We start from the raw sequence: 17,041 nt of genomic DNA on the forward strand, positions 1-17,041 counted from the left end.
GCAGGATTCTTACACTGAAATACCCACTCCCCTTTCACACTCACACACACACACACACGCACACTGACACACACACACACACACTGACACACACACACACACACACACACACACACGCACTGACACACACACACACACACTGACACACACACACACACACGCACACTGACACACACACACACACACACACTGACACACTCACACACACACACACACACACACTGACACACACACACACACACACAGACACACACACACACACACTGACACACTCACACACACACACACACGCACACTGACACACACACACACACACTGACACACACACACACACACACACGCACTGACACACACACACACACACTGACACACACACACACACACGCACACTGACACACACACACACACACTGACACACTCACACACACACACACACACACTGACACACACACACACACACACAGACACACACACACACACACTGACACACTCACACACACACACACACACACTGACACACACACACACACACACACTGACACACACACACACACACACACACACAGACACACACGCAAAGTGCCAACAATCCCAGTGAGGGCAGCGTTTGTTTGGGGGACAAGGTGACCCTGTTGCCCGGGGGCCTGTGAACAGATACAATGAAGACCTCTCATCTCCACACTCCCAGCAGGCTGCACTGGGGCCAGGGAGGGAGGGGGAGGAGGGGAGGAGGAGGGACGGGAGGATGAGGGGAGGGGGGGAGGAGAAGGAGGAGGGGAGGAGGGGAGGAGGAGGGGACGGGAGGATGAGGGGAGGGGGGGAGGAGAAGGAGGAGGGGAGAGGGGAGGAGGAGGGGACGGGAGGATGAGGGGAGGGGGGGAGGAGAAGGAGGAGGGGAGGAGGGGAGGAGGAGGGGACGGGAGGATGAGGGGAGGGGGGGAGGAGAAGGAGGAGGGGACGGGAGGATGAGGGGAGGGGGGGAGGAGGGGAGGAGAAGGAGGAGGAGGAGGGGAGGAGGGAGGAGGAGAAGGAGGAGTAGGGGAGGAGGGGAGGAGGAGGGGACGGGAGGAGGGGAGGAGGAGGGGATGGGAGGATGAGGGGAGGGGGGGGAGGAGGGGAGGAGAAGGAGGAGGGGAGGAGGGGACGGGAGGATGAGGGGTGGAGGGGAGGAGGAGGGGAGGGGAGGAGAAGGGGGGAGATGAGGAGGAGGGGAGGCATTACAACACCCCAGCACCGACAGTCTTAACCCCCCCACCTCCTCCCCATTCCCATTCAGAGAACCCCCTGAGATGTCTCCTTTCACGTCCCGCACAGACGGAGCAGAACCCCCCCGGAGCCCCCCCGGAGCCCCCCCGCCCCGTGGCCTGGAGAGGGGCAGGCGACAGATGGAGGGGCTGAGGGGGCTATTGAGTGAAGGATCGCGGTGGCGGAGGCGGCTCCACATCCATCCTCGCAGGAGACAATGAGGCAGCGGGTCAAGAGTGCCGCCCCGGCGGGGCGCGCGGGGGGGGCGTGGCAGGGGGGGGGGCCGCGGCGGGCCCCTGACGCTGCTCAGCTATGTCAGGCCTCTGGAACCCAGAGAACCGAGGACGTCTCTTACGGAGGATGGAGGGAGGGAGGGAGGGGGAGAGAGAGAGAGAGAGAGAGAGAGAGAGAGAGAGAGAGAGAGAGAGAGAGAGAGAGAGAGAGAGAGAGAGAGAGAGAGAGAGAGAGAGAGAGAGAGAGAGAGAGAGAGAGAGAGAGAGAGACTGTGGTTGTGTGTGTCTGTGGTTGTGTGAGGATTGGTTGTGTGTGGTTGTGTGTGTGGTTGTGGTGTGACCTTGTGTGTTCGTGTTAGCGTGTGGCGTGTGTGTGTGTGTGTGGCGCGAGGGTGTGGGCTGCGGTGGCATTCTCAGACGCTGGCGGTGACGCGGGTCAGTGTGAGGACAGACTCTGGAGTGTTCAACCTCAGGACTGCAAACACGTTGGAGGCCACGCCCCCGCTCACATCTGAGGGCGGGAGGAACACACACACAACCCCACGCAAGTGGACCCTCTCCTCTCTGGACAGACAAAACAACCCACTTTCTACTCATGTTCTCTCTGGCGCACACTGACAAACACACAAGTTTCCAAAACAAAGTGGCAATAGTGTTTAGCAGTGGAAATAACTGTATGCTTATTCAAACGATAAACAACGTCGTTGCATCTGGTGGTAATTCAATTTGCTCTTGTTTCTTGTGCTACAGTACTGCATATTAACAGGAGGAATACAGATTCCGGACTACTTTCTAAATAATTGCAGTCGCAGGGGAAAATGTAACATTTCACAAGAATGGTGTTCGGCAAACTCATTCTCAAGGCTTGTCAGTTCTGCAACATTGTAAAATAACACTTATTTCCTTTCAGAGGGTAAGAAAATACCCTATTTTAGGGTCCATGTCCAGAGGAGTCCTGTAAACATCCCCTGATCTCTGAGCAGCATGTAACATGGTATGAGTATGAAGTGACAGGATCACGTCAGACCACAGCCATAAGTTGAGGCCTACATTGTTCTAAACTCCCAGCGTGTCTCATCACTAATGTATGGATTTCCAGTGTTTTTGGAAAGGAGGGGTGGGGGGGGGGGGCAGCTAAAGGCCATCGAGTAGTTGCACACACACACACACACACACACACACAGACACACACACAGACACAGGCAGGGATGTGGAGGTGCATGGGAGGTCATGGTGGCTAACTGGAGGAAGAATGTCAATCCAGTCCCATTGACCACCGGGCAGCCGGTCTGGTCTAGTCTGTGCGGGGTGAGAGGGAGGGAGGGAGGGAGGTGGGGTGAGAGGGAGGGAGGGAGGGTGAGAGGGATGGAGGTGGGGTGAGAGGGAGGGAGGGTGAGAGGGAGGGAGGTGGGGTGAGAGGGAGGGAGGGTGAGAGGGAGGGAGGGAGGTGGGGTGAGAGGGAGGGAGGGTGAGAGGGAGGGAGGTGGGGTGAGAGGGAGGGAGGTGGGTGAGAGGGAGGGAGGGTGAGAGGGAGGGAGGGTGAGAGGGAGGGAGGTGGGGTGAGAGGGTGGGGGAGGGAGGTGGGGTGAGAGGGAGGGAGGTGGGCTGAGAGGGAGGGAGGGAGGGTGAGAGGGAGGGAGGGAGGTGGGGTGAGAGGGAGGGAGGGTGAGAGGGAGGGAGGGAGGTGGGGTGAGAGGGAGGGAGGGTGAGAGGGAGGGAGGGAGGGTGGCGGGGTGAGAGGGAGGGAGGGAGGGAGGGTGAGAGGGAGAGAGGACCTATCAGGTGGCCCTGCCCTGGGTGTCAGCGAGGCCCGCCAGGACATCTGGGGCTGGCCTGCTCTCCTCAGGTTTCCATGGCACCGTGGTCAGGCAGGCAGACAGGCAGGCAGACAGGCAGGCAGACAGGCAGGCAGGGAGCATGGCTGAACTGTACAACACTGGAGAGTGGAGGGGTGTGGGAGGGGGGGGGTGGGGTGTTACCGCGCCAACACTCAGTAGCGCTCAACGTCAACACAGCGGAGTCGCCATGACTTTTCAGACGCTTCCTTAAAACAATGAAAGTAAGCTACGAGGTCACACAGCCCATGCTTGGTGTGAAAGTCTACAAAGATATAGTATTTCCAATACTGACAATCAAACACGAAACCCTGCTCTCTGCGACTCCACTTCAGATGGCGTCCATTGTGGGAAGGAATGCGGAGGTTAAGGCTGGAAGGTGTTGGCTGTCGAGCAGTTTACTGACTGATCTGAGGCATTGTTCCACAAGGACATTACTCCCCCGAAGACAACAAAACACAATTCTCCTCAGAAAATCAGCTTGGCTGTAGATTGTGACAAAGTGTTTTGTTTGGCTGTGGTATTCATCAGTTCCTAGGAGGTCACACCACAAAGTCTCCACGATCCGTCAGCTGTGATGCGACGCGGACAGGAGAATCCAGGACGAGGGGGGAAAACTAATTTCGTTCCACTCTTGACAAAAAGGGGATCGATAAATCCATACACGGAGAAAGAATGACTACAGACTTCAATCACGGCTTCTGTGTTTCACACCAGGTCCGGATGCATCTGGTCTGCTTCCTAGGAGACAGGAGGGGGGGGGGCAGACAGGTAGGGCCCCCAAAACAACAGACCTGAAACTCATCTAACTTCACAGGAACAAAGCTCTCCCTTAAAAAAACAAGGGGCGGAGGGGAGCGACCATCGTCAAGGTTACCAGCCGTGCGACGAGGCACGGCGGAGGGGCTGCGGGTGTCAATCACGGCAGGCCGGCGTCGCCGACGGCAACTCGGATGAGAAAAACGATAAGTCACAAACAAGACGGGAGGGGGAGGCACCACAACAGCCATATGGAATCAGGCTTGCCTTCAGACGCCAGCCTTAACCCTCCATCACGGCGTGTTGTCCTAATCGTCCACGCGCGTCTCTCGCCCACAATCCCCGTTCCGACTGGCACTGCGCCGCTGTCACCAGAGGATCGGAAATGTGACTAAAAGACGAGCCTTAAGTGACACTTAATTGGAGACATCCAGGCGTTTTTTCTCTCTCTCGGCTCCAGTAAACAGGATCCATCAAACTTTACCCACAGCCCTTCAGAGTGAGCAGCTGTCTGTCTGTCTGTCGGGAGGGAGGGAGGGAGGGAGGGAGGGAGGGAGGGAGGGAGGGAGGGAGGGAGGGAGGGAGGGAGGGAGGGAGGGAGAGAGAGAGAGAGATGCGAGCCAGCTCGCCTCGCGGGCCCCTGCGAAACACGGGGATGAAGAAATCAAGTCTAGTTTGAAAACCCTCGCAATGCACCCGAGGTCAGAGGGAAGGAACATGACCTGCCGTCCCATGACAGAACCTCGCCCTCTGCTCTCAATCAGCCTTATCTGGGAGGGCCATGGCTCGATGTATTCACCCGAGCACAAGAGATGAAGAGAGAGAGCGGGAGGGAGGGAAAGTGATAGAAGAGAGGGGGACAAAAAAAAACTCGATGGAACAGCTGCTTTCTCCCTCTTCTCTGCGGGCTGATCTCTGGAGGAGGTCCCCTGTGTGCTCCAGGATCCTGCTCCGAGGTTGACGAGAGGGGGGGGGGGGGCTCGCCTCTCCCCTGTCCCCCCTGCGCCTGCCTCGCCGTCTCCCCGCCGCCAGCAGGACGGGAGCGAGGGGAGGAGGGGGAAGGGGGCGACATGAAGGAAAGAGCCTCCCAGTGGCTTCTCGTCAGTTCCAGCCCATTACACCTCACTCGCTGGGACTTTGTTTACACACATGCACGCGCGCGCCGCGCAGATTCACGCACATACACACTCACACACTCTCACACACGCACACACTGCGAGACATGGAAAGAGGGGCTGAGCATTGTTAGAAGGGCTGCGTGTAAGAGGATGAACAGCACCACGGTCTAAAACGTTGGAATGCTTGAAGTCCACCAAAATCAATGTTTCTAAGATGAGTTACATATCCTGCTTGGGTTGAGCGCCACAGGGAAAGGAAGGTGATGTCCCACAGTGACATGGTTAGTTATGATACACAAACTCATATGGAGGTATAACCAGAGCCACAGCCAGGACTGACCTGGACCTTGCAGTTATGTACGGAGAAAAGATACGGTGCTCTTTCATGGTCTTTAGAGACCAAAATAAAGATTGACAGACAGGATTGACAGACAGGAGAGAGAGAAAGAGAGAGTGGAGAAAGAGAGAGAGAGAGTGGAGAAAGAGAGAGAGAGTGCGAGAGCGAGGGAGAGAGAGAGAGAGAAAGAGATGCACAGAGAGAGAGAGAGAGAGAGAGAGAGAGAGAGAGAGAGAGAGAGAGAGAGAGAGAGAGAGAGAGAGAGAGAGAGAGCGAGCGAGCGAGCGACACAGAGAGAGAGAGCGAGAGCGAGCGAGAGCCGCTGTACTCTCTCTGCAGATGTTGCCTGAGAGCGAGCGCGTCTGACTGGCTGGCTGTGGTGACAGCTGGACAGCTGTTTCCAGACGCAACCACACAACCATACCAGAACAGAGATAGGAGGAGGGGGGCCATGTTCAGCATGTCTGTATGAAGTTCCCAGGACGAGGGAAGCTGTCAGATTTAGCTACGGCGCGTGAGTCTAGAGGAACAAATATGGCTCTGAACAAAAAGAAACAGACTGAGTCCACAGATGAGCGCGTGCGAGACGGGCTGGAGATGCTAGCATGACGCCGTGCAACGACAACAACCACCAACAGCTTCAACAAAAAAAAAAACGGCTCAAAAATTTAATTGAGCAACCAAATGAGAGCTGTAACGCAACACCAACTCGCTAACCAGACCATTTTAATTTGATGCCAGAGTGTTCAGGCTCTTTGAGTGAGCTGTACTTTCATGATTAGATGTGTAAAAGTTTAATTTGGGCTTCAGAGAGAATTTTCTACCTCTCCGTACGAGAGAGACAGAAAGACAGAAAGAGAGAATGAGAGAGAGAGAGAGAGGGGGGGGGGCAGTTTCAAATGCACAGAGCAGAATAATTGGCCAGGCATTAAAACGGTGCAGGACTTTGGGCAGACATCAATGGCTTCTGGCGATGAAAGGCTGTGTAAATTGGGGTCATGTTCAGATATTAGGCCTTCATCCTGCCATTTTAATACACTGTTACCTACCATCTCAGAGAGAGACCTTGTTCATAGATTGGGGTTGTGGGGGGGGGATGGGGGGTGCTAGTCACAGGTGCGAATGCAAAACAAATTGGACCTTGGAATGAAAAATGCGATTGTGTTTGCATAGCATTTGCCTGGAGTATTTAAATTGTTGTAAAAGACAGCTGACATTACCAGCAGCATGAAAGCGCCACAAATCTTCAGTTAAAAAGCGTGGGCTGGTGCCAGTCACTTCTGCCAAAAACTTCATTTCCCCCAAGCAGACCAGGCAATTCATTAGGCTGCAAAGGGTCAGCAATTCCTTCAACTCAATAAAAATGTTAATAAAACTAAGAGCTCACAAAAAGGAACCTTAGTCCCCTCTGGTCTTTCACATCATGATGAGTGTGTGTAGTGTCGTGTGTGTGCTTGTGCATGTGGGTGTCGTGTATGTGTGTGTGTGCGAGACCTTGCCACCAGGGCAGGGACTGGGGGTGTACACACTCAGATATCTATCAGGGAGAGAACATATCTTTACACCAGCAGGGTAAACCAGGTCAAACTCCACTAACTGCTGGCCACAAAGTAGATAATGCTGTGGGGGTTGTGTGCCAGCCTGCGAGGTGAAGGATGAACACACACTCAAACACCAAACGCACATGACAGCTGCAATATTCTGTAATCTAGGAAAAACAATGGAAATTCTCAGAAAGTAATTCCAGTAGAAGGACAACCAACAGTCTGCCAACCCCCACGTCAACATCTCCAATACCAGAGCCACGGTTCCCTCCAGCCACCCTCACCTCCCACCACACCCCACCCCCACCACCATCCCTAAATAAATGAAAAGACCCATTAGGGCAGATTTCAGAGGATGGCAGTGGGTTTATAATTATACATGACATCTCTGAGAGATAAAAAGTGATTACTATGGATGCCAGTCGAGTTGGGGGTTGGGGGGGGGTTAAAATTGCTTAGCAACCAGTCATTATCCTCGGGAGTGGAGCGAGGTGACCGGCCATCCGTCTAACTCTGGTGGCTCCCCTGCCTCCTCTCTCTCCCTCCTTCTGGCTCTCACTCTCTCTTTCCCTCTCCCCCTCTCTCTCTTTCCCTCTCCCCCTCTCTCTCTCCCCCTCCCCTCCTGTCTCCCCGCCCGAATACAAACAGAGATAAAGAACGCCGCAATCGCTCTTGACACACAAATAGGTTAACACAATAAAGCCGGCTTTGCCTGGCTCACTCGAGGGAGGAAAGCAATTCCAGCAGCAGGCAGGAGGTAATAAAACAGGGCTAGGAGAGGGGTTGTGTGTATGTGTGTGTGTGTGTGTGTGTGTCGAGTCCACATGTGTGCTCATGCCATTGTTTCTATGTTTCAGTGTGTGAGTGGAAGCAGGGCCAGCCCAACTCCAGAGGCCCTAATATCCCTGGGATGCTCAGACCCTCCTTGACACGAGTAATAACACTGAGGAAAATGACGGAAATTCCTGCCTACTTCACCGCCAAGATTAAGGAAACAGTGGAATCGTACTGGAAATGCAGGACTGCATACACACACACACACACACACACAGACAAATACACACACAGAGACGTACACACAACACACACACAGATAAACACACACACGCAGAGACACAAACACACTTCTCTCTCGTTCGCAAATCGCCTCTAGATGGGTTCAAATTCAACAGGTAAATAGGAGGGTTCTTATCAGCACACGTCTCTCCCTCCTCTCACTGCCACTGCTGCTGGGATCGGCAAGAAAAGATACAAATGTCCCTGAATTTTATTAAATCGTGTTGCATTCACGCTGAGCTGGGGGAAAAGATGGTTGGGGGGGGGGGGTGGAAGGGGAAGTGTGTGTGCGTGTGTGTGGGGGGGGGTCTTCAACAATTACCATCCACACCAGACAACATTGTTTTCTCCAGTCAGTGGAAATGTCATTACTTTACAGCAGCGCCAACAGAATTGGGTAACAGCCTCTTTTTGTCACAGACACTCACTGTCTCAGCCTGCCGTGTCACCGCTGTAAGTACGATCCATTTGCAACAATTGACGCGTGTAGCCATTGTCACAATCCGGATGCCGACCAATCACAATGGAAGCTGTCTGAGTGGTACGAGGGAACTGAATGGAACAAAATAACAGTCAATATTTCATTTCTGAATCGACTGGGGTGTAATTACAAAACATGGACCATGATCCCTCCATCCATACTTCCATACTTCCATCCATCCATCCTTCCCTCCCTCCATCTATCCATCCCTCCTTCCCTTCGGCTGCTATGGAGAGAGCACCAGGAGAAAGGCACCACTCTTGGTTCTGGTGGAAGGACTCAATAATAATTAGAATGTCGGGGTGAAGGGCGGGGGGGGGGGGGGTAACCTGAAAGGGTCATCCAGCCAATAGAAACAGCCGGTTCCTCCCCATGTTTGTCCCGGGCTCCTCGACCAGAGGGCGATCAAACATCCAAGACGCAAAGTGACGGTTATTGTCAAACAGAAATAAATTACCAAAGCATGAGCAGAAAACACGTTATCTTTCCGATGTGCTTCCTGCTGGTGCAGAAGACAGCAGTGCCAGGGGGAGGGCCAAAACCCCAGATGGAGATTAGGATGATGTGCGGTTCCTTGTTCCATTAAAGTTTGATCTTTCTCAATAGCCGAGGAGAATCAGATAGCTCCCATTCAAGATTAAAGCACAGCAGCATTGAGAGAGATTAATCAGAGGCTGGGAGGAGATAAAGCCTCTCTCTGCTTCTGGCTTGGTTCAGAGGCTGGGGTTCGGAGGCTGGGGTTCAGAGGCTGGGGTTCAGAGGCTGGGGTTCAGAGTGGCATTAGAGAGTTGAGGAGATCATGTGAAACATAGGGAAACACAAAAGCAAATCAAACGGCCGCCAAAACAAGTCGGAGGCGACTGGGGTTCAGAGGCTGGGGTTCAGAGGCTGGGGCTCAGAGGCTGGGGTTCAGAGGCGACTGGGGTTCAGAGGCTGGGGTTCAGAGGCGACTGGGGTTCAGAGGCGACTGGGGTTCAGAGGCTGGGGTTCAGAGGTTGGGGTTCAGAGGCGACTGGGGTTCAGAGGCTGGGGTTCAGAGGCGACTGGGGTTCAGAGGCTGGGGTTCAGAGGCGACTGGGGTTCAGAGGCTGGGGTTCAGAGGTGACTGGGGTTCAGAGGCTGGGGTTCAGAGGCTGGGGTTCAGAGGCGACTGGGGTTCAGAGGCTGGGGTTCAGAGGTGACTGGGGTTCAGAGGCGGCTTGGGTTCAGAGGCTGGGGTTCAGAGGCGACTGGGGTTCAGAGGCGACTGGGGTTCAGAGGTTGGGGTTCAGAGGCTGGGGTTCAGAGGCGACTGGGGTTCAGAGGCTGGGGTTCAGAGGCTGGGGTTCAGAGGCGACTGGGGTTCAGAGGCTGGGGTTCAGAGGCGACTGGGATTCAGAGGTTGGGGTTCAGAGGCTGGGGTTCAGAGGCTGGGGTTCAGAGGCTGGGGAGCAAAAAGGTCTGGTCATGACGAGGCCCTGGATGGTTCCAGAAGGAGGAGGGTTTTTTAACTTGCCTTTCTCTCTTTTCTATCTGCCTGCTCTCTCTCACCCTCTCTCTCTCACACCCTCTCTCTCTTTCTCTTTTCTCCCTTCTCTCACTCCATTTCTCCCTCTCTGTCTCTGACTCTCCCTGCCTCTCTTTCTCCCACTGTCTCTTTCTCTTACTCTCCCTCTCTCTCTGTTACTCCTTGAGATCAATGGTTCTGGGGTGATTTCACAGCAGCCTGCACTGTCACCTAGAACAAATCAATGTGACCGTGAGCCAGGAAACAGAAGCATTGTTTTTATGGGCAGCAAATATGCTGTTTGAGAGATTGGCTATATCCTCTCCCTCCTCCATAGAATGCTCTGGAAGCAACATGGCCGTGCTCAATCTCACTCGATTAGTTCTGGAGCCAAACTGTTTAGCTGCAGCCTCAGCACTGTGAACTGTGTTCGTCCAAAATCGACACAAAAGGGTTGCTTTGGAGATAACATCCATCTCACATGCGCACCTCATTTAAAAGAGAAATGGCCCAGCTGCTTTCACCACATTCCACATGAAGGGCTGGATATTAACTTCTCTGAGGTGATTGAGATCACGGAGGAGAGAGAGAAGGCTAAGTGGCTGAGCTGCCCTCCTAAAGCCTAGTTAAAACACCTGCCTGTCTGCCTATACATCTGTCTGTGTGTCTGCCTGTCTGTCTGTCTGACTATACATCTGTCTGTGTGTCTGTCTGCCTATACATCTGTCTGTGTGTCTGCCTGTCTGTCTGTCTGTCTGACTATACATCTGTCTGTGTGTCTGCCTGTCTGCCTATCCATCTGTCTGTGTGTCTGCCTGTCTGTCTGTCTGTCTGTCTGACTATACATCTGTCTGTGTGTCTGCCTGTCTGCCTATCCATCTGTCTGTCTGTCTGCATCTGTCTTTCTGCCTGTCTGCCTATCCATCTGTCTGTGTGTCTGCCTGTCTCTCTCCTGGCCGTATCACAGAGGGCTACCGCGGCTGGTTAGAACACCTGTCAGACAGACCATCTCTCTGCACAGCCCGCAGCAATCCAAGGTAATCATGGATGGGGATTACCGAGAGCAGAAATATAATAATGTGTTTCAGAACAAGCACGGCTCGCTATCACAGGCTAGCCACCAGAGACACCACGGGGGTGCATGCGCAATCACACAGTAATCCTTTCTTCTGGACTCGCAAATCCAACCGAAAGATTGCTTGATTTCCATTCTCTTTTCGCTTTGTGAAAAAGCATCATAATGCCGGCACTTTGTAAAAAGAATACACCCTTACCTTTACACAGGGACAGTAAATACAGACATCAACCTGGTTTGAGCCGCTGTACATGTTTGACTGTTTGGGCGAAGGGCTGTTTTCTCTGGAAGGGCGGAGGTGACCTGTTTGTGGCTTAAAATGAATTAGATACTAAAGGTCACTTATTGACTAGGGGTGTTACAAAAGACTGAGTTAGGGATAGGACCTGTTGTTGTTATAACTATGTTTTACTTAGGTAGATCATAGATGGATTACTACTATGGGAACCGAAAGAGAGAAAGAGAGAGAGACAGAGGGGGGAAATCAGAACCCAGTCATGACAGAAGTACTAATATTACCTACAGAGAATTACAGCCCACCTGAAAGTCTACAATCAAACAACACAGAATTGTTCAACTCACCACAAGCTCTGGGGAGCATATTTGTATTCATTCATATGGAGATTGTTAAACACAAAGAACTGGTACTGAGAGCAAATACATCCTGCTTCTCCTCCAGAGGAACTCTTTGATCAACACCTAATGAGATACTGTTTGGATGCCCTTAAGAGGGAAAGTTCACGGTCCCCGTTCCCCAAACCCCCCCGTGTGCCGGGTGGCGTTTCAAGGCTAACGAATGGATTTCCAGGAAACCTCGAACGTTTCTCCGTCTCGCAGCCTGACTCGTGTTCCACAATAGTTAGGCAACACATTACCAACAGCATGTGACAGCTGCTCTGCATACAGTAAAACATTATCCATCTTGCAAACAAAATGTTCCACGTTGTTGCCTTGAGCACAGATAGGCAGAGGCCACGGAGACATCCACAGTGAGTGCTAACCAGACTGTGTTCTAGAACTAAAGCCCTGCCATGTCACACCACACACACACACACACACACACACACACACTGCTGTAGCTCAGTGATCTAAAATGCAAAAATGAGCTTTGGTGCCCAAGGCGCTATGTTGAAACAATCAAATCCTGGGATGGGGAAAAAAAAAAAAGATTAATACGTAGAGCAGGAAATTAAAGTTTGGCTATTATAAAGATATTCATGAGCAAAGCTCACTTATTCACTCAAGGCTGCAGCTTTAATAAGCAAAGAGTACAGTGCATTCAACCCAGCGCTATCAATCAATCAAATTGAAATACGGTTTCGGAGTTGCAAATTGATAAAGTGCCTAGGCTTGCAGTGTATTACTTTTGTTAATATCTTCCTCAAATTAAATCTGCTCTTCAGCCAATACCCCGACAGCATGATAGTTGCTGAAAGAATTCTCTTGAAAGTTGAAAGCAGTCCTTTCAGGTTCTCTTTCAGCCTTGTGGTCTGTTTTGAAATTATTTGTCAATATTAAACAACGTCCATAATTCGGTATTTCCGCAACAGATGATCAAAAGAGATTCCTTTCCTTCATACAATTACCATCTACTTTTTAAACATGAAAATGCTTTTTTCCAGCATCGTGCCATCCAGGCCTATACTCCTCGCCTCGAAAACACCAAGGTGAATCACATGACTTCCACAGAACACACAGCATCCAATAGGTAATTCGGTGACCTACATATTAAGGCTATCCTGGCACCTTAAAACAACCATCATGTCGAGTTAAGGCAAGCATTTTGCCAGCAGGAGTTTGCATTTAGGTGAGGAGAAGCAGCAGGGTTAATATGAGCACAACTTCCTCAGCAGGTCATAGGCCCAGAGAGGGGGGAGCAAATGAGGCAGTCCTGCCCCCTCAGGTGAATCCTGTGCCTCATATATCACTGCATGGTTAATTCAATACAACAAATGCGGTGCTATGGCAGGTGCCTTTGAAGAGTGGAGACTGGGGCTAGGAGTATAGGGTGCCTATGTTGGACTGAATTAGTTATGCTTGCCTTAAGGAAAGCCACTGTTCAATACACACATCTGAGGAATAACTGGAAGTGGCCAATACAGGTTTTTGGAAAAAATATGGAATTCAGAGTTGCCAACTATCATACGTCTTTGTACATATCGCCTACATATCTACGTATGCAACTGGCCTTCATATATTAAAATACATGATAAGCTATGTCTCCAGGTTGCCTATTATCCTGTCTGTATGATAGATTGTTAAGATAGTAGCTTAATAAAACTTGTTCTTGGAAACGCTCTAACACTTTGGCAAACAATGGCATCTGTGGGTGGCATTTGGGGGTGAAAATTTCATTAAGTGCTGTTGAAACTATTTACCCTCGCCTCTCATTAAAAACTAATATGACGCAGGGGGGCGTACAGAGATAATTTCACACCCCGGCTCGAGCAGCGACTCTGCAAGTGCCACATCCTTGCCTCGAGTTGACTGTCTTGCCGCGGGGGCAATACCCGCGTCCCGCGACAATAGACTTAATTGCTACCCATACTAAAAAGACCAATATTATACATCAAAGCAGTTCCTAAAGCCATATACTGACACGTCTTTTTACAACACTGCCGTTATTGCTGTTCACTCAACAGACGGTTTAGCCTACATTTTAGTGTAGCTTACAATTTGTGCGTTTTCGCAATGGAAAGCTTGTTCACTTATATCATTATGTTTTTTCACTGCGATCCTTTTCGTGTTTAGTAAAATCGGTGAATTCATTCAATCATTTTGGCTTGATAGCCTACATGTAGATGCCGTCGAATGACGCCGATTGTACACAATGTCAAAAAAGCTGCACTTGCAAAATGCAGGCAATCATTTTGACAGATGGGAGAAGACTTATATAAACATGAGGATATTTACCATAAATTGTTTGGTGGTGCTGGCTAGAACTCCATGCAGCTTGTAGCGAAGGGTGAGCAGACTGCCTCAGTGCGTCGCTGTCCAAATCAATAGTGTTGCATTCTGCTCGCCAAAATCCAGAAACGGCTTTAAACAGGTTTCTTTTGACAACTCCTAGGTGGTCAACGATTTAGCAGTTTATTCCTCTCTTTTCGTCACAAAGCACATATTCAGTGGGGGAACTGGTTCCAAGCCGGATAGTCGAACCCTCAAGGCTACTTTCCGTTATTCAATGATTGCTAATAGTGTTAAGTACGCTCAATAACAGGTCGGCAATTTCGGGAACGTTGCGTGACAATTTCGCCTTGTTAAAATGCGCACCTAGCCATCAGCTTCAACCTTTAGCCCTCGGAAACAAAGTAGCCCAGTATCTGGATCCCGCTTGCGTCCTCACTTGTATTCGCGTCTGTACGAATCGCTCCAGTGAAGGTTCCTACAAAACGTCGGCTAAAATCAATCCCAAAGATTTACTGTGTGAACATAATTCCCAAATGTCCCGTTATTACGCATTGGTTCAGTAAGTGCTCCACCTACTCAACCTATTCAATCCGCACCTCGCAAATACGCTGACCTTTACGTCCTGGTGATATGATGTTGAACCTCTACGGTACCAAAGTATAGCGACACCGAGCTTTGATAATGTGCCGTGGAAAGAAAGATCATCTGAATCAAACGCTAAACGAAATCCTGATTGAGTGTCCGTCTGCACTTTCCCCGGTGGTGTCGGCAGCCCTTCTAAGAGGTCTGCTCCCAATTTAGTCTTAGATATCCGATTGAGATGTAAACAATGAGCTCCGCAGAATCCTTTTACTTGTTCCTGTCTTTAATTCAGTTACGAACTGTTGTTGATAATGGCAGAATAAATATTCAGTTGTTAAAGGCAGCGCACTGCGCTTCGGGATGCGGTCCTACCCCGGTGCTGAGCTGCCGAAACTGACAATAACCCGGAACGATGCAGACGCTCACAGACTCTCAGACCGCCCACCAACCAATCATTGTACTGAGGGAATTGAAATATTCCCACGGGTTGGCCAATCATTTGTAATTGAGGGTTGTTACCAAGGTGACGCTGTCAGCGTCCAAGCGTCGGGTCTGAAACCACGTTTTCTATGGGCGGAAAAATTAAAGGTCTATGAAACCGAAGTGGGCGAGTTATAGATTATGTCTAGAAGACGACCGAAACTAACTTTGGATTCTTGGACACACTAATCGCCTTGTCAATTTTGATCTCAGTTTCGCATAGACCACCACACTGTTTGAACTGACTAAACACATTTTGGCGTTCCCTTTCCCCTCTAATTATGCATACTTGGTCAATAAGCACCAATGATGATGGCAGCAATAATGTAGGCTATTGCATATTAGAAGATGGTGGATTTGGCACTGTTATTGTTTAATTATCTTATCTAATCTAAGCCTTTCTAATAAAAACATTGAAAGTAGGCTATGGTTTAGTTTGCTAAATCCCATCTCAGACCACAGCAATGCATGAGTCACAACATGTGACTGCATTTGTCTGAAAATTGATCTAAATCTAGTAGCCTATAATATTATTGTCATTAGGACTGGGAATGTGACTCGTAGGAATGTGTGGAGTTGTCTGTGCTGGCTTTCTCGCCAGCACAGACAAACTCTCCTGTCCTGAGCATGCAGAGCACGCGGACCACGGGACACACAAAAGCAGTACAAGCAATCACATCATGGACTGTCATAATAAGCTGACTCTGGGAAGTGGGTGATGCAGCGCTTAGCTTATGCCAACGCCGATAAGATCCTGAAAGTATTACCTCGTCCTGGCAGCCTGCTCCCAGAAATCCATCCTGAGCCAGGTCATCAATTCTGCCCTATCTGATCGCTAACCAATCCTTGGCAGCTGCGTGTCGCTGTCCTCGCTCTTCCTTTTGAAATACTCTGTATGACTTGCACTTTCATGCTACTCTTTCAAAAACTTTCAAACAGTTACAGCTCCTGGGGAAAGGCAGCGTGGAGTGCGTGGGCTTTCATGTGGTCTGAGACCAACTTCAAAATAAAAAAAAGAGCATTCACTAGCTCTGACAGACTGGAAGAAGTGTGAGCAGGTCTACCTCTGAAGGTACGGAGCTTTTGTCTCAGTAGCCAGACAGATGTGTGACAGATAGTTTGGAAGACAATCATATCTGAGCACAACAGACGCAGGCCGAAAAAAACCCTCAACCGCAGCTCTCCGATCCTCACGCCAGACTTGCAAACAAGCCTTTTGATTAGCTGATAAGCAGATGACTCAACAAATATTCAAGGCATGTTTACTCTGGTTTGATTAGTGTACGCCCAATTCGCAGAAGATTGGACACAAATGCGTTGTGAAAACACTCAACCGTTTCACTCTCTGGGGCTGTATGAGAGCACATTAAAATTATGAATTATTTATGCTGGAGACAAGTAGAATATGACAGTGGATAATTTTCTGTGGGCAATATTTAATGTAGTTTTCAAAATTATGTGTCTGACTTTTGTTGTTGTCTATAATCATCTCCAATGATCTGTCTACAGACATCATGCAAGAACTGCCCATATTGTACATTTCTCTGACATGACCTGGAGTGCGTCGTACTACAAAGCATAACACAGAATTTACAATGTGCTCAAGCAATGCAGCCCTGCTACAGGATCTTGTCCTTGAATAACAATGTGCCTTTTATTTGATTTTAGTTTGTCCAACATTTTCCAGTCTAAAGTTTTGAGGTACCACAAAATGATTCATATTATGACTCATAGTCAGGTTGAGCGGTCAGTTATCTTTGACCAGCCACCTGTCAATGCAGTTAGCGTCCTCGCAATTTATGTCATCATCGTCAGTATTAACGTCGGTCTCCAAATTGAAATCCTCACCCCCGTTACAATTGGCTCCTGAGACAAAGTGAACTGGGTTTAATTGAGCGAA

At 50.2% G+C, this 17,041-nt stretch overlaps 1 protein-coding gene across 1 annotated transcript in view; it reads right to left on the reverse strand.

The window, feature by feature from the left end:
• The window catches only part of fam222aa (family with sequence similarity 222 member Aa), a 42,525-nt gene extending 27,466 nt beyond the window's left edge, over nucleotides 1–15,059 (reverse strand). Inside the window, exon 1 of the mRNA XM_062454596.1 lies at nucleotides 14,083–15,059. The gene's annotated coding sequence lies outside the window, so the exon portion shown is untranslated. The remainder of the gene's footprint in view (nucleotides 1–14,082) is intronic.
• Nucleotides 15,060–17,041: the final 1,982 nt, after the last annotated feature.

This window comes from Osmerus eperlanus, chromosome 28 (genome assembly GCF_963692335.1).
Source record: "Osmerus eperlanus chromosome 28, fOsmEpe2.1, whole genome shotgun sequence".
Taxonomy (NCBI): domain Eukaryota; kingdom Metazoa; phylum Chordata; class Actinopteri; order Osmeriformes; family Osmeridae; genus Osmerus; species Osmerus eperlanus.